Here is a 26,578-nt window from a genome sequence, read left to right as displayed (position 1 = left end):
GCAGTCAGTGGAGTATGAGGATCGAATTATATGTAGTGAATTCCACTCATATAGGCCCTACCTTCAACCATATTTAACTAAAATGATGAAATCAGGATTGTTTTTCAACATCAGGACGCTTTAACACTATCTTGCAAGAGCTTCTTTCATCTGGACTGCACATTTAAGAAAAGCGATGGCGCTGCGGTAACACTATGTAAGCCGACACGTAATGCTCCAGCATTCCTGTTTCACGAGATCCGTCATGAACTCAGTGGAATAGAAATCGACCACACACGTAATGTTGGGCTAGCCTCAACCCTTAAGACGTACGTTTCAGCCTCAACCTACGATTCGAACAGCTTGAAAAATACGGGGTGGTTCATAGGCACGCCAGATGCTGGGTACTCTCGGTTTTGCCGCTTGCGTCCCTCTAAAAATGGCTATGGGTTACTCTAAGGACATGCAAAGAATTATTATGTACGCCAAACAGGAACTTGTTTTGGTATGTAGTGCAAGTGATGCCAATTCATGTATTCAAGCAGAGGCAGAGGATGTCGAAATCAAGATTAATAGTGTAGTATGGTAAATGCCCCCCATAAATGTTGCTGACGATGAACGCTTTAAATTTTTTTAAATTCTGTATGCCGACACTTATCTGCCGCGAACTTTCCGATCATAGGAGCTTCTTGAATACCCTGTCTTACCTACAGCATCAACACATAAGCGGGCTACTAAAAGATGAGTTCAATTGGAAGCACCTCAATTAATCATACTTGCATTTCAAACTCAAAGGCGAGGGAATGTATCAAAAGACACAACTGAATTTGACCACTGAAAGTAACTAACGCCAGAGTCTACTTAAATTCGGAATACTATCCATACGAGAGTTTACACCTGGAGTGGGACAACAATGTTTACAGTCTAGTATTTGAAATGGATGCGTGATTATGTGCATCTTCCTATGAAGGAGTAGAAAACGAAGGATGTCTACTCAGTCCACAGAATTTCAAGAAGCTGGCACCAATAATCGTGACTGATTGCTCAAAACGGATTGAGACAGTTAAACCAGGACCGGTAGAGGTATGGACAGAATTTGAATCCTCAAAAATCTTTCCAAATCACACTGCAATGTATGCTCTAGTTCTGCATGATCATATTGCTAACTACTGTCATAGGTGTTGTACAGCGAGTTGTACAAATTAATAGGTGCTCTGGTAACTCCATCACAGTTCACGATGTTACCCCAGGGTGTAAGGATCGTAGCTGACGTTCAAGGGTTCGATTACAACGAACGCAAGAAACTCATAATTGAAGACTGTGTAATAATAGCCTTCACACAAAGTGATGGAATAACAGAAACATTCGAAGCAAGCGTGGCATCGCCAAAACCTTTCACGAATGTGAAGTGCGTCAAAACAAGGAGAAGTGCAAAGTGTCTAATACGTTTCTTTCGTGGACTCCACTGGGACGATCCTGGTATACCCTATAGAGAAATGATGACGTCAGTTCGAATACTCGATCATCCTGAGACCATCATCTACATCAAAGGCGAGGAGAATATCCCATGGATGCAGCGAATCTTCAAGGTTGCATCTATTCAAGACCTGTAATTCTATGGGATCCCTGCTATCCAAAAGCTTAAGAAGAAGAAAATGATGTGTGAAAATAGTCTTGTGTCTGCTTATGAAAATGTAAAATTACTTTTAAGTAGGATTAATGAAAAGAAATGAATTTTAAACTTCACAATCTGTGTTTTTCCTTTCTTTCTATCTAGCTCCTACTTAAGATAGCATGTACCTTTGCCCAGATCCTATATCTGTGGCTTTGTTCAAGCACAGGAGATATAATTTCAGCAATGTTTGCCACATGTCTTCTGAAGTGGGCACTACCATGCGCGGCCTGTTCCTGATAACCTATACGTGCAGCACAATAGGCGAAACCGCAAGCAATCATTTATTTGGTTACCTTCCATCTTAAACTTCACCTCCTTAATAGCATTCATATTCAGAGAACTAATCTCATTTGAGACCTGCGCAGCCTCTATACAGGGTGTTACACAAAAGTACGGCCAACCTTTCACGAAACATTCCTCACACACAAAGAAAGAAAATATGTTATGTGGACATGTGTCCGGAAACACTTACTTTCCATGTTAGAGCTCATTTTATTACTTCTCTTCAAATCACATGAATCATGGAATGGAAACACATAGCAACAGAACGTACCAGCGTGACTTCAAACACTTTGTTACAGGAAATGTTCAAAATGTCCTCCGTTAGCGAGGATACATGCATCCACCCTCCGTCGCATAGAATCCCTGATGCGCTGATGCAGCCCTGGAGAATGGTGTATTGTATCACAGCCGTCCACAATACGAGCACGAAGAGTCTCTACATTTGGTACCGGGGTTGCGTAGACAAGAGCTTTCAAATGCCCCCATGAATGAAAGTCAAGGGGGTTAAGGGCAGGAGAGCGTGGAGGCCATGGAATTGGTCCGCCTCTACCAATAAATCTGTCACCGAATCTGTTGTTGAGAAGCGTACGGACACTTCGACTGAAACGTGCAGGAGCTCCATCGTGCATGAACCACATGTTGTGAGGTACTCGTAAAGGCACATGTTCTATCAGCACAAGTAGAGTATCCCGTATTAAATCGTGATAACGTGTTCCATTGAGCGTATGTGGAAGAACATGGGGCCCAATCAAGACATCACCCACAATGCCTGCCCAACCCTTTACAGAATTTCTGTGTTGGTGACGTGATTGCACAATTGCTTGCGGATTCTCGTCAGCCCGCACATGTTGATTGTGAAAATTTATAATTTGATCACGTTGGAATGAAACCTTATCCGTAAAGAGAACGTTTGCACTGAAATGAGGATTGACACATTGCTGGATGAACCATTCGCAGAAGTGTACCCGTGGAGGCCAATCAGCTGCTGATAGTGCCTGCACATGCTGTACATGGTACGGAAACAAGTGGTTCTCCCGTAGCACTCTCTATACAGAGACGTGGTCAACGTTACCTTGTACAGCAGCAACTTCTCTGACGCTGACACTAGGGTTATCGTCAACTGCACGAAGAATTGCCTCGTCCGTAGCAGGTGTCCTCGTCGTACTAGGTCATCCCCAGTTGCGAGTCATAGGCTGGAATATTCCGTGCTCCCTAAGACGCCGATCAGTTGCTTCGAACGTCTTCCTGTTGGGACACCTTCGTTCTGGAAATCTGTCTCGATACAAACGTACCGCTCCACGGCTATTGACCCGTTCTAATCCATACATCAAATGGGCATCTGCCAAATCCGCATTTGTAAACATTGCACTGACAGCAAAACCAAGTTCGTGATGAACACGAACCTGTTGATGCTACGTACTGATGTGCTTGATGCTAGTACTGTAGAGCAATGAGTCGCATGTCAACACAAGCACCGAAGTCAACATTACCTTCCTTCAATTGGGCCAACTGGCGGTGAATCGAGGAAGTACAGTACATACTGACGAAACTAAAATGAGCTCTAACATGGAAATCAAGCGTTTCCAGACACATGTCCACTAAACATCTTTTCTTTATTTGTGTGTAAGGAATGTTTCCTGAAAGGTTGGCCTACCTTTTTGTAACACCCTGTATACATATACAAACATACTGCAGTAGGGGATAAGTTTTTTTGTAACAACAAGAAAGACGTATGGTGAATAATTTTTTCCTTGGTTTATTCAGTTCACATAAATATTAAATAGTTCTTGAGGTTCAATGTAGTTTTTTAGGTACAAATAGTATTCTTGAGGTACAAATCGACTCTGCTTTTGCAATGCTGAAATACTTTTAAGTCACACACCACAACAGTATCGCTGGTAGATTTTTTTTTTTTTTATAAATCTACGCCAAACACTAATGTGGAAATACTTTCATTAGTACTATAACTAAATTCCACAGCCCCAGTAGCATAGCTTTTACAACAATTCTGATGGACTGTGGGGTGGGGTGGGACCTCATATGTAGGATTTAGAAATGGAAGACAGTTCCAGCAGTGACTGATGTTTCCATGCATTGTGTAATGCATCTTCAATGTAAAGCATTTATTTGCAGGACCATATTCTTGCTCTTCATAAGTTCAAGCATTAATGCTCGCTTCCATTTTACATGTAGGAAGCTATGGGCGCAGTCCTCAGCTGAATGAGTGCATGTAATACAGCTATTGAAACTCCCCCTGCCCGGCACCAATAGCACTTCGACAGAACACATAGTCCTTCCACATTAACAGCTCAACAAGCACTGATATCTCAGCGTCTTGTGGTGGTAACACCACACTAAGCCGTTACTGCTGTAGGTAGATAATGAATTTAAACAAATTTCAACGAATTTAAGCAAATTTCAACAAATTATTTTCGAATTTAATGACATCTGTAGTGGGGGTAACACCCCTCAGCTACAAGTGGATGATGCACCATCACCTGTAGTAGCACGTAATTCAATTTCCTGCCAAAATTCAAACTTCCTGCCCAGGGCATGGCACTTTCCCACCTAAAGTCGCCATCTTCGATAACGGTACCTGCGTCATCAGCTGATGTCAGGGCCGCCGTCTTGGAAGATGTCATGTGCTGCTGCCAAGCCTACAGGCCGCCAAATTGGATGACGTCATCGCCACCGCTGTGGATACATTTGGCAACAATGGAGAGTTGCGTGGTACATAGTTTGTTCTACTACTTCAATTGCCCTACAAATATGGATATTGCACAATTCGACCAGCCAGTCAAATGCCCCCTGTCAGGTAGACCGTTCGCCAGGTGTTAGTCTTCCAATTTGACGCCACTTTGGCGACCAGCAGTCGATGAGGATGATAGGATGATGATGAGGATAGCACAACACCCAGTCCCTAGGTGGGGAAAATTCCCCGACCCAGCTGGGAATCGAACCGAGGCCCAGAGGATTGACAATCCTTCCCGCTGACATTTAGATACTGGGGGCAGACTGAATCAAAATATCAGGTGTTGATGACATTGTCACACACGAATAAGTGGCATCTACCAGCCATTCACATTGATCACTCTCACATTAAGTGTAACGTGGCACATTCAATATCCCATCAAAAACTGACACTGATCAAGCATGAAACAGTAAGAAGTTGTACTGAACTGTGAAAAAAGAAACAAAAGCGAAAAAGTGAATGGTGCAAGCACAAGATACACAACATCGAGAGAATGTATATAGCACTAGGGTCGTGGTTATGTGGTCACCGTCTAGGATTCCGATGCAACAGATCCTTGTTCGAATCCCTGTTTTGCCTGATTTTTTCCACCTACTTTGAATTGAGCGTCCGGTCACTGACGTGTTGGCTCGCTGTATTAAAATTTGTGGCCTGCAGTGACCAGAAGGAAAGCTCACAATCTTGTGAAGACAGCCGGCCGGAGTGTCCGAGCGGTTCTAGGCACTACAGTCTGGAACCGCGCGACCGCTGCGATCGCAGGTTCGAATCCTGCCTCAGGGATGAATGTGTGTGTTGTCCTTAGGTTAGTTAGGTTTAAGTAGTTCTCAGTTCTTGGGACTGATGACCACAGAAGTTAAGTCCCTAGTGCTCAGAGCCATTAGACATTTTTTTTTTTTTTTGTGAAGAAAAAGGTGACACAATTCGCTCGATGTTGCACGTCTTGAGCTTGAACCATTCAATATTTCTAATTTGCTTCTTTTTTTCACAGTTTTGCCCGCATTCTTCCCGTGTTCAGTTTTTGACAGGCTATGCACTGGGCCATTTTACCACTAAACCTGAGGAGGATGCAGTGGGGAGTTTCCCTCGTCAGTATCGGACGTCGAACACAACATTTATGTATCATACCAGGAAAAATAATGATGCTACTGACGAAAGTAGAACAAGCAACGATGATTGTATGATCGGAATGTTTTGTACTTTGTAACAGTCAGAGACTCTCAAAGACATTTCTATTGAGTTTACTTTTTTGATGTCCAGGCATCACCTGTTAAGACAATCTAACAGTGTCAGCCTACATGGTCCCCTTGGCATTCTCTATTCAATGTTCAAACAAGAGAGTATTCGTTGCGAAGCCTATACAGTTATGAAGTCAACACGGTAACATTTGCACCGTATGTACTTGACCGTTCGCCTCCGAAGCTGTGCTGTCAGCCCGCCGGATTGCGAGGCTAAGGTGAGCGGGTTCGATGCGCGATCTTGTCGGATAATTTCTTTCTTCATGGACTGGATGTTATTTCTCATTGCTTTTGTAATGTCATAATTGACATTACTATTGAGAAGAGTGGACAGGGACGGCCCGAAAGCCAATAAATTAAAAAATGTGTTTCTATTGCACTATCTGTCATTCATTGTGCACATCGTCACAAACAACGCTAGGTTATGCTGATTTTGAGACTGCAAGCAGAAGCGAAGGTTTACTTCGTATGCTCGTATTTCAACGGAATGCGAAAAGAAGGAATGACTGAACATTTGCTGTAAACTGAGGAGATATAAAACGCAAAGGAAACGTTCATTTACAGTTGACTAGCTGTTATGGCGTTTGAATTTCTCCTCAGGAAAAACCTCTTAGATTACTTAGCAATATCTGTAACGATATTTGCCTCTTAACTTTACTGAGTAGTTTTTAAAATTTCCAGTTATTGTTTTAGTTCGTCCCCTTAAACCACGACGTATGGCAATGTGCTCATTTTATGACACACTATCTTTCTTTTTTCAATTTCCTGCATACAACCATCAGGCTTTACGAACGCTGTGTCTGCTAGTCCTTGCTGTCAACAGAAGCTTTTAGCAATCTCTTCAACATGGTGTCCGAACATAAGACGTCAATCTCAGTTTTATTTCGAACTTAAACGATGGGCTTATTTCGATTTCGATATTACGGCCGACGTTTTTTCGTATTTGATAGCTGGTTGTTTCAGTACTGTTCACTGTAAGTAAGCAACCACTTTTGCTGAAGAGCCGGCCGGAGTCGCCGTGCGGTTCTAGGCGCTACAGTCTGGAACCGCGAGACCGCTACAGTCGCAGTTTCGAATCCTACCTCAGGCATGGATGTGTGTAATGTCCTTAGGCTAGTTAGGTTTAAGTAGTTCTATGTTCTAGGGAACTTATTACCTCAGAAGTTGAGTTCCATAGTGCTCAGTGCCATTTGAACTGTTCTTTTTTTTTTTTTTGGCTGAAGAAATCACCTTGCAAATCTTTTACATTCTCATGACAGACTACGCTTTGAAGTTTGATTGTGTAAATTAAAACATCAATATTTAAAGTCGGATAACGACTGTTTTCATGATATATTAGTTCTCGTATTACGTTACTGCAGTGCACCTTCACATTATGGCATCCCGGAAATGTTTCTTATTTGTAAGGTGGTATTTAGTCTCGATCAGCTGAAGGTTCTGCCGAAACGTCATATGAATACGTTTTGATGTTCCTTCACTCACTTGCTGGCCATCAGAGACGAACAATTACTTACGACGTTATGTTATGTGGAGTAATGTATGTTCCATTTTTTTTCTTTTGGCACATTACATGGAAAACAAATCGATCTATGTGCCTAAATAGCTTTTACGTTCATTTCGTGAGTGGAAATTCGGCTCGCGTAGCCCTGAGGAGTGGACGTCTTCTTGCGTCCTCCTTGTCTTGGAGTGCGCGTGCTCGATTTCCTTGTTTACTTCTCCCACGGTTTCGTGTATTATGCGGACATTATATGGTGGCAGTTGTAGGTGCAGAGTGTTTTGAACTATGGTTACATAAAGTACAGCTAGAAGTCGCGACTGAACTACCACAGCCAACTGCAGCAAGCAATTGCGCTGTCACCACTGGCAAATGCTTTGTATACTCCAGTTTGCTTTGCATTGTCGATTACTTGTTTTATCCTCGTGGTGTGCGTACTGTAAGAACTTCAGTACACACACCATCAGGTTATTTGCCTTGTCGCTGTAACGAAGTAGGCGAGTGTCAGCAATATGTCTCGTAGTCTTATCGTGGCGTGTTTATCTTCCGCCGTTAGGTCAGACGATAGAAATGCCACTTGCACGCTTAGAGTAGCAGATTGACGGTGACCAACTTTAAACAGAACTTCATTAATTTTCACACACGTTTATCAACATAATAACAATCATAAAAATTACTTAACTTGGTTCTGGATGCTATTTACAATTGACAATCTGAAGTTCCTTTGGTATTGGTACATTAATCTTAGTTTCATATATATATATATATATATATATATATATATATATATATATATATATATATATATATATATCTGATACTTGACAGAACTGTCTATACATTTATCTTCATGGCTATGTACAGGAATATGTTAATCTTATCAGGAACAGACGGAAACTTGACTATACAGGGAATCACAAAAAGGTACGGCCAAACGTTCAGGAAACATTCCTCACACACAAATAAAGAAAAGATATTATGTGGACATGTGTTCAGAAACGCTTAATTTCCATGTTACAGCTCATTTTAGTATCTTCCACCTACGCTCAATGCAGCACGTTATCATGATTTCATATGGTATACTCTACTTGTGCTGCTAGAACATGGGCTTTTACAAGTACGACACAACATATGGTTACTGCACGATGGAGCTCCTGCACATTTCAGTCGAAGTGTTCGTTCGCCTCTCACAATGGATTCGGTGACCGATGGATTGGTAGAGGCAGACCAATTCCATGGCCTCCACGCTCTCCTGACCTCAACCGTCTTGAATTTCATTTATGTGGAAGTTTGAAAGCTCTTGTCTACGCAACCCCGGTACCAAATGTAGAGACTCTTCGTGCTCGTATTGTGGATTGCTGTGATACAATACGCCATTTTCCAGGGCTGCATCAGCGCATCAGGGATTCCATGCGACGGAGGGTGGATGCATGTATCCTCTCTAATGGAGGACATTTTGAAGTCACGCTGGTACGTTCCATTGCTGTGTGTTTCCATTCCATGATTAATGTAATTTGAAGAGATGCAATAAAATGAGCTCTAAAATGGAAAGTAAGCATTTCTGGACAAGTGTCCACATAACATATTTTCTTTCTTTGTGTGTGAGGAATGTTTCCTGAAAGCTTGGCCATACCTTTTTGTAACACCCTGTAGACTGGTACAGACAAATGTAGAACTCGTACAGACTAATGCAGAATGGTACTGACTGGTGCAGACAAATGCAGACTGACCAGTCGAAGGTCTGTGCACTCATTATAATACCTTGCACGTTAATGTATCCCTGTGCGAGTGTGATCCGCAAGGAGAAAAGTTTCTACGTTAGCAGCAATCTCATTGGCTGCGTTACATATTAATGTGTGGATCTTCGGAAGCAGAATTTGGTCCGTCTCTATGGCAGCGCCATCTAGTAGTGCGGAGACGGCCGAGCGCTGCGCCTGGGGTGTTGTACTTAGCGGGGCGCGCTCTAGTGGGAAAGTTGTGTACGCGCTGACCTTGCGGAACTCTGTACACAACAATCGTAATTTTGAAATGAGTGAAGAGACTAATCCTTGTGCATAAACTGATTTGAATGAGACTCTGACCACAAGAAAAAAAATCAACGATCCCTGTGATCATTATGTCAGTTCTACTTTCGTGGAAGCACAGAATGCAGAGGTAGGATGGAAACTCTTCGAAATGATGGCGGGGCTTAGTCCCCTGCAATGCTCTTCTTCCCGCGCTACACCTAGTTCTCGTTTGTTTACAGTCACGACCGACTGCCACGGTGCACTGTGTGCATAATGTTATGTCCCTCTTACAAGCAGCAATCACACACTCTTGCCGCTGCGAAACGATATTCACCTGGACCCACTGGATGAAACTGGATTTAACTTGTCCAGCAATGTAAATGCACACTGCAGAAGTGCAAGACCTCAAATTTAGGCACCTTCCAGACAATTAGATGCCATCATGATTAACCATGCTGGTTTTGGCCTACTTACTATCAGAGTCTTCGAGGTCCCACCATACGTCAAGAAGTATGCCAATGTACCCTATTCTCAATGGCGTCCGTCAATTGAAAACTGAATGATTGAAGCATTTGCCTTTACACATGGTTATAGGAGGAGCAGAGCCACAATCATGTATGACAGGCAACCATATATCTGTGCTGGTTGCGCCAAATAATCTCCCACACCAACTTGTACAGACACCACTCAAAGACGACTCCCCCACACTCCGTGCTGTCACCTATGCCGCAGTCATTGCATCAACTGCTGATCTTCCACATGATGCATGCGACGTGTCACGAACAGTGACTACTGTTGTTTAGATTAATCAGATATTTGTCAAATCACTGCAACCAGAGGCGTTACCAGGAAGAGTTGCTCGGCTGCCTAGCACTGATGACTGTGAAACAGAGATGGTGTCTGGCAAGGAGGCAACGGACAACTATAAACATTCTGACTCTGAAAAGAATGTCCATAAACAATATCCCCACAGGTGGGCCAGAAAAGATACCATGCTCTCTTGGATGATTACCTTCAACGAATTGAGTCACACGATGACGACCAAATGTCCAATGATGCTAAGTCTGCTGACACTCATCTGTCAGATGGTAATGTTCCACCACCTCACCCCATAACAGTTTCACACTGTAGTGTTGTGGCGACGCTGATTCCTCCCACATGCGTCCCACATTATGTCCTTCCCGCATTGTTGATTCCATCTAGGTGCACAGCATGTGACCAACCAAAGGACACTATGCCTGTACTTACGAGCTTTTGGGAAGATGCAGTAGAGGATGACGCTGTGCTAACCGCTGGGGCCATGGAAGGTAGCGTCACAATGGAGGTGTTGGGCACAGCAACAACACAGTGACTGACATTGCGATGAGTACTGCACCTGGTCCACCCTGGATGTCTAGCATGAGAGAAGACGTCACTTTCCTAGTGGATGTGGGGAACCAATAACACTGACTGGCTGCTCTCAACGTCAACAACATCTGTGCATGACACAAACTGTCGATATGCAGGACATAGCAGATGCAGACGTAGCCTTCCTCTAGGAGACCTATATAGCATTTTCGTGAACGCTTGCAGGTACACAGCAGACATTTCCTACGTATTCTTCTGAGTGATGGCTTCATTGTAGAACATAATGCTTTTCTCGCTGGTTTAAAAGGCAGGACACTCACTCTGCATGGCGTGAACAGTTCTCTTTTATCGAGGATCCATTCGTGCCCTTTTTGTGGGTGTCAGGATGCCTTAATTTTTGGTGGGGATTTTAACTTCATAAATTAAGACAGCGTTGTCTATAGAGTTGAAGAATCTGGCGCTAACTCTGATTAAAACGACAGTAGAGATCGAAATTACATATGCTTATTATTACTGGTTTTGGCTTACATTTGTTCATTCTCAGAGAGTGTACGAATGTGGTATCACTTGAAGATCCGAGGAGCCAGCAGCAACAGTAAGAGGGTGTCTAAAAATCTGAGGATCGCTTCAACATAATTCGAAACCGATAATAATAAAAAAATGTATTTTCGGTCTCACCTGTCGTTTCAATCAGCTTCCACACAACACGTACAGTGCTCTCCACCATCATAAGCAACCTACGACTCATGTACATATTGAAGTATTTGCATGGTGATACGGAGGATTTCATGCACTATACCAGCCACTCCTTCAGCCAGGCTCCATTGTGCAGGTCACAATGTGGCCCATTGGCTGTTCCAATTATGCAGCCTGTGTATGCAGCGTCACCTTGTGGTTCCATATGGTATAGCATGGGCGAGGACAATAGAAATTGATTGTCTCGTAGATTCACCTGAATTCCAGCAGCTCGTAGAGGCAACATGGATATCTTGTACTTGTTAGCCAGGGGCATACTCAATTGCACTCCCTTGGTGGCATTAACTAGACTTTTATTATGCCATGCTGCATGACTGTTCCTCAATGCCACACTCGGCTGCCAGCCAGCAAGCAATGAACCATACTAAAACATGAGTCATGGCACTCATGAGGCAACACCTTGAAGGGACGGTAGTTCGTGCACAAACCATGGATAGGAGAAACCTCGAAGGGATGTCAGTGCATTACATCATCAATGAACGCAGATACATGCTGTAGCATTGGCCGAAAGTCGCTGTGTCACTACACTATGTGAGATTAGACCTACTCTCCACACTAACTACACTCAACTGCAGGCCCCATCATTTACTGGACGCAACTGAAGAAATCTTTCGCCTCATAAGTGGTACGATAGGGTGGGACATGCAATGGAATTGAGGACGTGCCGAAGGAGGATGTCATTGCAGCTATCCTCCTGTTAGAGTTCTAGAGGTCCTACACCAGTTACTGATGTCCCCTTTAATAAAAGCTTCATGGTGTGTTTTTCAAAGGATTACTTGTTCCTGTATATAAATCAACAGTGGTACCAGTGCCAGTAACTATAGCCCACTGTCACTACTAACAATGACATGAAGATCTTTACTCGGCTTTTGGCAGCATCCCTCCAAAGGGTTTCGCACTTCATGGTCTCTCACGATGAGACATCTTTAGGAGGCGGTCACAACATCTCGACTGCCTTATGTCGATACTGTGGCATGATGACACTTGCGTGGACATGGCACATGCTGGGAGTCATTTCCTCCCTTCATTTAAGCCAGGCCTTCGATATGACTGACCATTCCTACCCAGCAGCAATGATGCACAATATTGTATTCCCAGGCAGTTTTGTGGAGATAGTAATGCGCCTGCTCCAGGGTACGAAATCTCGGCTCTTGTACAGTTGTCATCCAGCGCCATCCGTCCTGGCACAACAATCGCTGGAGCAAGGACCCCATTTTTCCACGACCCTTTACGCTCTCGCCATGGAACTGTTACTTCACCTCACCACAATGTCTCTTGGCGATCATACCTTTTATTCCATGGCCTATTCGGACAATCTGGTTCTGCTTTTGCGCAACAGGAATGATGTTCAAGTAGAACTGGAGTGAGCATTTGCCAATCTCGTGCGCTACATATAGGGCATCGGATACCCAATGAATGCGTCACTCCCCTGCAAGTCTACGGCGTGATAAGATGTTTAGGCATTTATTTTACATCAGACGACCATACTTTTATTCCACGGCCTATGTGGACAATCTGGTTCTGCTTTTGCGCAACAGCAATGATGTTCAAGTAGCACTGGAGTGAGCAAAGTCCTACAGTGTTACTTCAGAGAGCGTCATTGTCATTTGCGAATCTCGTGCACTACCCATGGGACATGGGATACCCAATGAATGCGTCACTCCCCTGCAAGTCTACGGCGTGATAAGAAGTTTGGGCATTTATTTTACAGCAGACGTGCGCTGATCTCTGGCCCTTAACAGTATGTGCTTATTAACCTGGATCAAGGTGGAGCTCTTTCGATCACCAACTCTGAACCCCTGCCTTGCTGAAGTGGACCCAGATTGCTAACACTTTATTTAGCATCTCATATAACGCAGCTGGCCCAGGCTTTCCCTATTCTGTCGTCAGTGGTCAGATAAATGTTGACCGCATTTGATCCTTTTGTGAGTGAAGACATGTTATTTAAAGTGCGCTAATAGTCCCTCACCGATACAAACCAAAATGAAAAGGAGGCCTTGTCTTTGCCACGTCCATCAACCCTCCTTGAAAGCAAGCATGTTACGTTGTGGCGAAATACCCTGACTTGCCTCACCAGCCTGTTATCGATGGCCTTCACACCGAGCTCACTCATTGCACCAGTGCTGCTGACAGACGTCCCAGGGCCCTTTGTCTACTTGAGCTATTTCTTTCTTGAATACTGCGACATTTGGACTACACTTCTCCTTCCGCGTCCACCTACGGCCAAAATAGTATATGCCTCACTGCAATTGCTGTTTCTGTCGAATGTGACTGAAGGAAAACACCCCTTGTTTGGTGAAATGACGTGTGATGGGTGGTGCGCACCCCTAATCTTGCGTCAGCTGTCCAGTCCACTGGTGGATGGTGGTTAATGGGAAGCAGGTATGCCAGGCGCGTCTCCACTGGCTACATCTGGCGGCATCGCCAACGTATCACAAGTGTCGTGCTAGAGGGCGATGACCATCGACTTGTGTGTGATGAAGGAGCGATCTTTGACATTTGGTGCGCCAGATGTTGACGTTCATTACACACACGACTCCTGACAGCATCGCAGTACTAATGCCTCTCTTCCCAGACAACGACTACTACTCGTGGGCAAAGATGCACTCAATGACTTTGATTAGCTGCCACCTGCCCATTATCTGTTTGGGGGCAGTGACAAATCATCCTCCATTTTATGGCAAAGATTCAACGATCGACGTTGAGCAGTTGATAAGAAGCTTAAGTCCAATAATATTCCTTGAACTTTCTCAGGAGTGGTTCCCACAATCCCTCTCAGGTGGATCATCGAAGCTAAGGCCAGCTGAATTACGTCCGTTTCCGCCATTTTACAGATTCGATCCCCTCTATGGTTATTCAAACAGACTTGTGAGAAGACTGATTCGTCGCCACTATGCGAGTTTACTCTCGCTGGTCGTAGGTGATCGCCATTCTTTGCGGAGACGTGCGGTCGTGACAGATATGGATTAACAAAAAATTTCAAAAGCCAAACGAATAATGAAATGAAAGAACTGAAAAAGTATTCCTCGTATCCTCCTTTTCTGTTTGGTAGACGTTATTGGAGTCTTTATTGAGAGCGGCCGGCTCCTAAAGCGTTGTAAACTTTTTGTGAGGGTGCTTCTTAAGTTCAGGGCGAAACTGAGGGTGGCATCCGGTTCTCCTTTTTAATAGGCTTAGATATATTCAGGAATGTCAGGAACTTGGTAGAAAAAAAGTGGTCAGTGTAAATGGCAGCCATGTGGAGGGTTCTTCCATCTCTGGTACTGCCAAGGATTTCTCTTGGTGGGAGGACTGGAACAGGGTGAACTCAGCAACCTGGCGCCAGTTAAGGAGCTCCTTGACCGAGTAATGGAAGCTTCACGGTCTGGAAGTCAGCAAAAACTGCGTCAGAGCGGTGTGCTGACCGCATGGCCATCCATACAATATCGGCATGTTACCGTACAGCACAGGATGACACGGCAGATGTTAAATGTACCTCTGGCCATCACGATCTGAGGGAGGATTTCGTGTGAATTCCGAATACTGTAAGCACAAATAATACTGCAGAGACGTTTTATTAGTCTAACAACAACCAAATAGGTCAAAAGGCAATTACTGATGTTTTTTCCCCAATTTCGTTTTAGTAGCAGAGCTGTTTCCTCGGATTTCGTTAAGGTTTTTCCTCAATTTCGTTTCAGTGAAAGCGCTATTTTATATGGCCTTTCACTCCGTCGTCGTCCGTCCGCTGGCACGTGCTGACACCGTTTGGACAGAACATGGTTGCAGCAGAGTTGGCCTCCCTCCCTCCCTCTCCCCCCCCCCCCCCTCTCTCTCTCTCTCTCTCTGTCTCTCATTCTCTCTCTCTCTGTTTCTTCACGTGGCCAGCATTTACCTAAATGAACGTGGAAAACCGCCTACAACCCACACTTATTCTGGGCGGTGTAGAACACTAACTGTTGTGAATTCTTCGGAAAAATTCGTTCCGAGTGTGGATTACTTTAGTTAAATTTGTGATGGAAATCTCTTTGCTGTCGTTGCAATTTTCTGCTACGGATTTCTCATATAAATGCCTAAAGCATACAGGATCTTCCAGGAAGGACATTAAATATTTTAGGTTGTGATACTATAGAAGAATAGTAGTAAAACATTTCAAATAAAATGTGTCCACATTTTACTGTTTATATAGAGACACAGATGTCAGATGTCTACAGAAACAAACTTTGAATTCGTGTGTTGGTATTTCAACTCTACTGCATCGACTAAGAGTCTAGTAAGTATTTACAAAAGCTGAATATGCCGAATGGTATTTGTGTACTGCTTTTGTAGTAGCAATGATGATGCTGATTATAGCGAGTACGGTAGACGACGTCCCAGCCGTCATAGTCCTGGTTGAATAGTCCAGATTCGATAATGTTTAACAATGTTAGCTAAACCGGATGTGGTTGATAAAGCGCTGTAGACATTTCTCAAAACGTGCTTCCAGCCTTATTACAAGAGGTTTCTTCAGCTGCAAAGATTACAATGTTCTTCCAGTTCGAAAGCACCCCTGTACAATGTGATCATCAGCTTACACACGATCTAAACCTAAGATTTTCCGGAAGATGGACGAGAAGATATGGTCACGATTCTTACCCACCGATGTCCCTGCACATTACCGTTTAATATTTTGCCTGCGGAGACAGTTGAAAGCACTGTCTAAAAAGAAAATCCATAGAAACGTGAACGAGAATAACGAAGTTATAGCGTGTACATCTACACTCCTGGATATTGAAATAAGAACACCGTGAATTCATTGTCCCAGGAAGGGGAAACTTAATTGACACATTCCTGGGGTCAGATACATCACATGATCACACTGACAGAACCACAGGCACATAGACACAGGCAACAGAGCATGCACAATGTCGGCACTAGTACAGTGTATATCCACCTTTCGCAGCAATGCAGGCTGCTATTCTCCCATGGAGACGATCGTAGAGATGCTGGATGTAGTCCTGTGGAACGGCTTGCCATGCCAATCCTCCTGGCGCCTCAGGTGGACCAGCGTTCGTGCTGGACGTGCAGACCGCGTGAGACGACGCTTCATCCAGTCCCAAACATGCTCAATGGGGGACAGATCCGGAGATCTTGCTGGCCAGGGTAATTGACTTACACTTTCTAGAGCACGTTGGGTGGCACAGGATACATGCGGACGTGCATTGTCCTGTTGGAACAGCAAGTTCCCTTGCCGGTCTAGGAATGGTAGAAAGATGGGTTCGATGACGGTTTGGATGTACCGTACACTATTCAGTGTCCCCTCGACGATCACCAGAGGTGTACGGCCAGTGTAGGAGATCGCTCCCCACACCATGATGCCGGGTGTTGGCCCTGTGTGCCTCGGTCGTATGCAGCCCTGATTGTGGCACTCACCTGCACGGCGCCAAACACGCATACGACCATCATTGGCACCAAGGCACAAGCGACTCTCATCGCTGAAGACGACACGTCTCCATTCGTCCCTCCATTCACGCCTGTCGCGACACCACTGGTGGCGGGCTGCACGATGTTGGGGCGTGAGCGGAAGACGGCCTAACGGTGTGCGGGACCGTAGCCCAGCTTCATGGAGACGGTTGCGAATGGTCCTCGCCGATACCCCAGGAGCAACAGTGTACCTAATTTGCTGGTAAGTGGCGGTGCGGTCCCCTACGGCACTGCGTAGGATCCTACGGGCTTGGCGTGCATCCGTGCGTCGCTGCGGTCCGGTCCCAGGTCGACGGGCACGTGCACCTTCCGCCGACCACTGGCGACAACATCGATGTACTGTGGAGACCTCACGCCCCACATGTTGAGCAATTCGGCGGTACGTCCACCCGGCCTCCCGCATGCCCACTATACGCCCTCGCTCCAAATCCGTGAGCTGCACATACGGTTCACGTCCACGCTGTCGCGGCATGCTACCAGTGTTAAAGACCGCGATGGAGCTCCGTATGCCACGGCAAACTTGCTGACACTGACGGCGGCGGTGCACAAATGCTGCGCAGCTAGCGCCATTCGACGGCCAACACCGCGGTTCCTGGTGTGTCCGCTGTGCCGTGCGTGTGATCATTGCTTGTACAGCCCTCTCGCAGTGTCCGGAGCAAGTATGGTGGGTCTGACACACCGGTGTCAATGTGTTCTTTTTTCAATTTCCAGGAGTGTAACTTTGATGAAGATGTGAATGCGAATGTTGCCTTACTGAACGTGGTTGTGCTACCAGGATTACAGCGTCACATGAGGCAGAACCGGCAGCACCACATCAAGTGCATCTCGACACAGTGCCCAGATCCACCTAGCCGGTGACGAGCAGCTGGGCGTCGGGAAGGTGGGGGGGGGGGGGGAGTGGGTGTACAACACATGATGTCTAATACAGCCGAAAACGCCAGACGCTTTTCCCAAACTGTTTCCATGCAAAAAAAAATTACTGCTACGGCAATGTGCAAAATGGATGGAACTGTCTTCAATAAATTTGTTACTGTGGTACCCGAAAAAATAAACTCACTCCTATCCAATACCGCAAAAATACTTTCCCAACTAATTTTGTTACTGTTACTTAATACACACACACACACACACACACACACACACACATTCATGCATACATGCATATATACACTGAAGGAAAAAAACATCGCAAGAATAAGAAGGAACTTTGAGACTCAACGAAAGTTGGTAGGCGTGTTCCTACATCTGAAAGACGAATTTTATTAAAATTTGGCGCCACTCTCATAAGCGTGGAGCAAGTAGCGCCACCATGAGGATGGACATAGGGTGTGCTTCAAATACACGCTGTAACAGTCGTGAGCATTAGTTACCTTCGAGACTGTATGTGGTGAGTTGTTGTTAGTTAAGAATGCCTTCAAGGCAATAAAGACGCCATTATGAAAACCTCACAGAGTTTGGACGAGGTCGAGTAATAGGGCTAAGAGAAGCTTGATGCTCCCTCCGCGATATTACAGACACTCTTGGCGGAAATTTAGCCACTGTACATGACTGCTTGAAGCGGTGGTCACGAGAATGTATGGTTCCAAGAAGAGCAGGATCCCGACCGCCACGTGGCACTACAGGAAGGGAAGGCTGTCGTGTTCGGCGTTTTGCTAAGGCGCATTGTGCTGCATCTACATCAGCAATTTCAGCGGCAGGTGATACCACAATCACAACTAACTGTTACAAATCGATTACTTCGAGGGTAGCTGCTTGGCAGACACCCTGTAGCTTGCATTCCATTGACCCCAAAATCACAGCAAAGTTGCGACTTCAGGAGTTCCAAGTAAGTGTTCACTGGAGAGCAGAGTGGAAGTCTGTTGTGTTCACTGATGAAAGTTGGCTCTGATTCGGTGTCAGTGATGATCGTGTGCTGGTTATAAGGAGCCCAGTAAAGGGCCTGCAACTAATCTGTCTGCATGCAAGACACACTGTACCTACACTTGGAGGTATTCACGAACAACATTCCTGGGGGAGTCTTACAGTTCGTCCACACACCGCTGTCCAACAAAGACTCAAGTCCCAAGCCTTAGGCTCTTGTCAGAACATCTTTCCTGAATTCATTTCCCTCCTCACATCTACGACAACCCGCACTTCCACTCCCCAAGATCCACAAATGGAACGGTCCTGGACACATCATAGTTGCTAGGTGTTGTGCCACACTGAAACAATTCCTGCCCTCACTGACCAACACCTGGATTCCTAATCTTCACTCTTGATACCGCCTCCCTATACACCAACATGTCCATTGTCTCCTTCGTCATACACCATACTAACTTTATCCTAACCACAACTACTTCTCATTTGAGGGGAAGGCATATAAAAATATCTGTGGCATAGTGATTGGCACCCACATGGCACTCTCCTACACCAACCTTTTCATGAGCCATCTAGAGAAGACCTTAGTAGACGCCCAAAACACGAAAACCCCAGTATGGTTGAGGTTCATTGATGATATCTTCATGATCTCGACTCAGGACCAAGGCACCCTATCTTCATTCCTTCTCTCCCATCTGCTTCACGTGGTCCTCCTCAACCCAGTGTGCCACATTCCTATATGTTGACCTCCTCCACCTTGATGGCTCCGTCTGCACATCTGCCCACATTAAACCTACCAACCAACATCGGTACCTGCATTTTGAAGGATCACATCCCTTTCACACCAAAAAATCCTTGCCATACAGCCTGTCCACCTGGTGATGGCATATCTGCAGTGACCAAAAGTCGCTTGCTCATTATGCTGAGAGTCTCACCAAAGCCTTCACAGAAAGATACCATGAGCCAGCCAGACGGATCTCCCTGGCCATTTCCACTCCCACCCCCAATCCTCCCACACCCTTAAGGACCTGGCTCTAAGGAGTCTCCCCTTCAGTGCATGGGCCTGCCTCTGAAACTCTTTTTTTTTGCTTCTTTTTTCCCCACCTCATGGCCTCACAACCTCCTAACGCAGCACCTGTTGGCCGCCTAATACCTGCACACTCCACCAGACAGTGTTTGTCTCTCTTCTCACCTGTCCTCTACTATCCCTTTTCCTTCAATGTCCTGCCTGGATCTATCTCGGATATATCTCAAATATATCTCGCAGACGATGATTGTGTCAGCATGACAACCCACCCAGGATAAAACAGCATCTGTTAGGCAATGATTTTTGGGCAGTAATATTCCTGGACTTGCCTTCCCGGACTCTAAGCCTCAGCTCATTGGAATATCGTTGGAATGAGTCAGAAAGACGACTCCGCTGCTAGCCCCAATGTCCTACACCATTACCTTCTCTGAGTTTGGTTCTTGAGAAAGAGAAGACTGCTATTTTTCTGTGGACAATCAGATAGTTCGTTGAAAGTGTTTCGAGCAGAGTTCAAGCTGTTATGAAGGTAAAGGGTTGAGGAGTCGCTAAGCGGTGTCCGTATACTTTGGGTCAAAAGGGCGCAGATTACTCGTTCACAGAGCCGTTGTTCGTCTTCATTTGACATCGTGCATCTACTGTAGGGGGGAGAGTGTTACACGTGGAGCCCTGTGTACCGAACAAACGAAGTCTTCTGGTCGGTGTCTCAATTTAGAGACAAATTTTATAATCACATGAAGGCATGCGCGCTGAAGACCGCCATGAGTGGTCCTGGCATTGTCTATTGTTTTTGTTGTTGTGAGACATCAGGATGTGTTTCGAGCAAAGTTTGTAAATATTAAGAGTTCTACATAGTTAAGTGGTGTACAATATATTACAGCTGCTTCCAAGATATTGTTGATTCTTCAGTTGCAGAGTTTTATGATGAGTAAAAATCTGGATATTTTTAAAACTAGTTACAGAACTTGTGGACTGTTACGCCTTACTTAGTCATTCATGTACCATGGTGTAATTTGAAATGTAATGTCTCATGATCATGAAACTCGATATATTTGCAAGTGAACTAAGTTCCTTCAATTTCTTAGTCATTTTCGTTATCTCATAAATGAAAATTTATGTTGGTTTCCAATATCTTCAACTCCAAAATGCATTTAACCCCTTTTTAATAATACTTCGTCTCAGTTTAATTCCACGTACTGATTGTTTTTATGTAGTAGAGCTGTAATGTAACACATAGACATTTAAATATCTTATTGATAAGCTTTTTCCGATTGTAACACTTCTAAGTTTCAAATTGAATACTTATCTCTACATACACGACCACACTTTACGGTCGAAAAATTTTTCAAAATTCGGAAAACTTACTTTTCTGGAGCAATTGCGGTAATTTCAGAAAAAGACTGCAGTACACGTGAAGTGAATGCTATCATTTCAAACAGAAAATACATTAAACCTCACTCACAGGGCTCTCTTAAGACCAAAAAAGTGTAACAAGTGCTCCAAGGTACAACACCCTCCCACACAGACAGTCAAATCTTGTTTTATCGATTATGCGGTTACCTAATGTACCTGAGTATAAAAGATTTGCGTGATCACAAGCAGTCAACTGAGATTTCAAGTCCTCTTTGAGAGTAAAAAGAATTCATTATGTCGTATTGTAAATCGAACATATTCGAATGACAAATATGAGATGCACCATCTGTTCTTCCAATGCGAACAAGCGCCTGAGATGCACGCCCAGCACAGTGTTAGGTGTTCTTTAATCAAGCGCATCGATAAGCCATTCTCAGTGGGTTGGAAACAATCGACCAACAGAATGCAATATCGGAACAGAGAAGGATACGTAATTAGCGTTTATAGATGATTAAAGTTCGAAGCTTAACAAGCGGTCTGCAGCGGTACTGGGCCACAAGGCAAACGAACTAGGGCAGTCGGTCGCTTGGGCTGATTTATCGGATAGGCTTCTGGGCGGGGGCGCCCGTTGCATCAAACTGGAGACTGGATAACAGGGAGTTAGGAACTGGGGGTGGTCGGTGGGCAGACAAAGAGCGCTGCGGTGGGCGATTACCGCGGGGGTAGGGGAGGGAGAGGGGCAGCGGAGGCGCCCAAGTGGCCCAGCAGCACCCGCACAGCCGCCCCCGCAGCAGGCGGTGGGCAGCGGCCTTTGTCCCGTCGTCGCCATGGAGACGGCACGCCGCCCCACAAGTAGCTTGCGGGCTGCCCGCTGCTCTTTTAGCAAAGGCCACCTCCCTTCCACCGGCCGCCTCTACCTCTAATAACCACAATAATTTCCCAAGTACGTTCCGTTCTGCCATATTGTGTGTTTATTGAGGTAAACGCACAGACCGCTTGTCATTGGAGGAGAGAAAAATGTGCTTATTTTCTTTGAAAGAATTGTCGGTTATATAATGCCTGAATTTATTGCATGAACGTAAACTCCGCTTCAGATCCTGGTGGGACCATCGTTACCGACCAACCGCCGTGTCCTCCAGTGCCAGTGGTGTCAAAAAATGGTTCAAATGGCTCTGAGCACTATGGGACTTAACATCTGAGGTCATCAGTCCCCTAGACTTAGAACTACTTAAACCTAAGGACATCACACACATCCATGCCCGAGGCAGGATTCGAACCTGCGACCGTAGCGGTCGCGTTGTTCCAGACTGACGCGCCTATAACCGCTCGGCTACAACGGCTGGTGCGAGTGGTGTCATTGGATGCAATATGGAGGACCGTACATCCAGTACACAACTTTCTCGTCGGTCTCAGTTTTCGTGACCTACAGCCGTTACTGCTCGGTCAAGTAGCTCCCCTATTGACACCACAAGGAGGAGGTCATCTCATTCTGTATTATTGTGGCTGGGCATAATTATCCTGTAATAATAAAACATTCTTTTCGGAGCAGCATCTATATCCAACATGCTCAGTTATTCGTTAAAGAAAATGAACCACCACAGCCATATCATGAAAGAAATTCATTCCAAACGACAATCTGCAGGTCCACTATAGACAATACTTTTATTCCTTGGCCCATGTATCGTGGAACCCATATAATACTAGTTGTCGTTGATTGCTTACACCAGGAATGTCCATGTGGTCACAGTGTTGACTATACGTTTTACAGTACATATTCCAGTCGTATGTTACCCGCTACAACTAACGGTGGATGGGTTCTACGATACATGGGCTAAGGAATGATAATATCTTTTTGGTCTGTAGTGAATCTGAAAGGGGCCAGAACTTGTCGTTTGGAATAAATATATTTCTTTATATGACTGTGGTTGTTCGTTTTCTTTATCAATACCATCAGCCACTTGTCCGAGTCCACAAGAAGCATGAACTTCCAAAAGTTTCTCAATTATTTGCTCTTCAGATGGTAGAGAATGGCAATGGTATGTTTAAATTTCAGTACTTTGACAATGTGTTCTTTATAATATGGGAAACTTTTATGTCTCAGCCCATCCTAGTGTCTCATTTGTTCTTACTGTTTGTCTCCTGTTGTTACATTTAAACACATCACACATACTAAAGTTCATTTTATGGGCAGATACGTTTGAAATGTATAGCACAGGTCAAGTATATGTGTTCCTCTGTTGTTTCGTTACTATTAGCGTCTCACTGTTAGATATTGCATGTGGAAGTCCCTATCTAGTTTGCAGTTTGCTATGTCTGGCTACAGGGTTTGGAGCACCGAGCATTGTTGGTAGCCATATGTATATACAGATGATGCATTATACACCTGAATTTTATCTGTTGTAATATATGATGCCAGAGAAGTACACTCCTCCTCGTCAGGTTATTTTAGCTTAGTTTTTTTTTTTGGATCCCACGAAATGAACCTATTTAGAACTTTTCATTAATATGTATACACTGAGCAGAATATATGGTTGTTAGCAGCCTGAATACATGTGGTAGAGTGGGGCTTTATCTGTACATGTGCCTCTTACAATTGTAAGACTACGATATGTAAACTGGTTAAGTGTAATACATATAATGAACAGTTTCATAATCGTGTGTTTACTGTCTCTATCAAGGGGCTTTAAGATGGTGGAGTATATCAGACATATTGGTTGCAAATTGAATAAAATTAATACAGGCAGCTTATGCTGTCACTGTTCCTACATATACCAAATAATAAGCACAGAGCAGGGTATCACATTTAGAACTGAGCAAAACGTTCTACTATACACAACATGCCATGTCTGCTCGCCATAGTTCCACCAGACACTCGGCAGAATGTATATAGTCAGTATTCGGGGATTAGGTCCATAACCAACCAGTGAATTAATGTCATGACTGTAGCAGAACTCGCCAACTGAAAGAAGTTCCACCAGCGAAATTAGTTGTAATATAATAAATTTGAGGTGGTTTTTATAAATCATTAACAAAAATTGGGGATTATAATGTACCACACGAGTACAATTATCGTCAGTTACGCAAACCAAAAAGTCATTGATAATTACTGCACAAAAGTCTCTGTTAACAACCATGGAACAAGAAGTAGACCGAACTTACATTGACCAAGAAGCAATGAATTTAAAATTCAAAACAATAGTTTCTATCAGGAAGTGAATCTGCACAGTAGTATGTCACTTAAACAACATGTCCTGCCAAAGATTGAAGTTGTACAGTAAAATGCCGCTGAGATTCCAGAGAGTATTAAAATGAACTTATTATAAAATCCAGTAAAAAAGACCCCGTTAAGCAATACATTATTTAGAGCGATTTATTATTGTTCGATAACACAGAGAAGGAACCTGGTAGAGCAATTCAGTATTTTAAAAAAGCAGTCTCAACGATAATTAAAATCTTATTAATTAATGAAGTAAAAAAAATTAAATAGTATTAACGGTACTAAAACATCTGATATTTCACATAAAACATTCACATTGCTTGTCTTTCTTTCTTTTCTTTTGTGGTAAAACTTATCCTGAAACCTATTCAAAGCATAATACCAACATCTTATCCTTTTTCTGAACTCATCATCTCACTCGTTAAACGCAGAGTGAATGGGATGTGGTGTTATACACACATAAAAAAAAGTTTTGCATCACCTGGGTTCCGACACCTGTACAGAAAACTGGAAAAGAGATCAATATAAACATCATTTCCACCCATTTTGATTGCTCATAAAAACCACACATCGCATGTTGTACCACCCTACAGCGAGACCTTCAGAGGTGGTTGTCCACTTTGCCTTACAGACCGGTACCTCTAATACCCACTAGCACTTCATCTTGCATTGATGCATTCCTATATTCGTCGCGGCATACTATCCATAAGGTCATCAAGGCACTATTGGTCCATATTGTCCCACTCCTCAACGGCGATTCGGCGTAGATACCTCAGAGTAGTTGGTGGGACACTACGAACATGAACAGCCCCTTTCGAACGATCCCAGGCATCTTCGATAGGGTTCATGTCTACAGAATATGCTGGTCACTCTAGATGAGCCATGTCATTATCCTGAAGGAAGTCATCCACGGTGGGGGGTCGAATTCTCGTCTGTTGTTGTTGTGGTCTTCAGTCCTGAGACTGGTTTGATATAGCTCTCCATGCCACTCTATCCTGTGCAAGCTTCTTCATCTCCCAGAACCCACTGTAACTCACATCCTTCTGAATCTGCTTAGTGCAGTCCTCTCTTGGTCTCCCTCTACGATTTTTACCCTCTACGCTGCCCTCCAATACTAAATTGGTGATCCCTTGATGTCTCAGAACATGTCCTACCAACCGATCCCCTCTTCTGGTCAAGTTGTGTCACAAACTTCTCTTCTCCCCAATCCTATTCAATACTTCCTCATTAGTTATGTGATCTTCCCATCTAATCTTCAGCATTCTTATGTAGCACAACATTTCGAAAGCTTATATTCTCTTCTTATCCAAACTATTTATCGTCCATGTTTCACTTCCATACATGGCTACACTCCATACAAATACTTTCAGAAATGAATTCCTGACACTTAAATCTATACTCGATGTTAACAAATTTCTCTTCCTCAGAAACACTTTCCTTGCCATTCCCAGTCTACATTTTATATCCTCTCTACTTCGACCATCATCAGTTATTTTGCTCCCCAAATAGCAAAACTCCTTTACTACTTCAAGTGTCTCATTTCCTAATCTAATTCCCTCAGCCTCATCCAACTTAATTCGACTACATTCCATTACCCTCGTCTTGCTTTTGTTGATGTTCATCTTATATCCTCCCTTCAAGACACTATCCATTCCGTTCAACTGCTCTTCCAAGTCTTTTTCTGTCTCTGACAGAATTACGATGTCATCGGCGAACCTCAGAGTTTTTATTTCTTCTCCATGAATTTTAATACCTACTCCAAATTTTTCTTTTGTTTCCTTTACTGCTTGCTCAATATACAGATTGAATAACATTGGGGATAGTCTACAACCCTGTTTCACTCCCTTCCCAAACACTGCTTCCCTCTCATGTGCCGGCCGCGGTGGTCTCGCGGTTCTAGGCGCGCAGTCCGGAACCGTGCGACTGCTACGGTCGCAGGTTCGAATCCTGCCTCGGGCATGGATGTGTGTGTTGTCCTTAGGTTAGTTAGGTTTAAGTAGTTCTAAGTTCTAGGGGACTGATGACCACAGCAGTTGAGTCCGATAGTGCTCAGAGCCCTTTCATGTCCCTCGACTCTTATAACTGCCATCTGGTTTCTGTACAAATTGTAAATAGCCTTTCGCTCTCTATATTTTACCCCAGCTACCTTCAGAATTTGAAA

Source organism: Schistocerca gregaria, chromosome 5 (assembly GCF_023897955.1).
Source record: "Schistocerca gregaria isolate iqSchGreg1 chromosome 5, iqSchGreg1.2, whole genome shotgun sequence".
NCBI lineage: Eukaryota > Metazoa > Arthropoda > Insecta > Orthoptera > Acrididae > Schistocerca > Schistocerca gregaria.
This window is presented reverse-complemented; position numbering follows the sequence as displayed.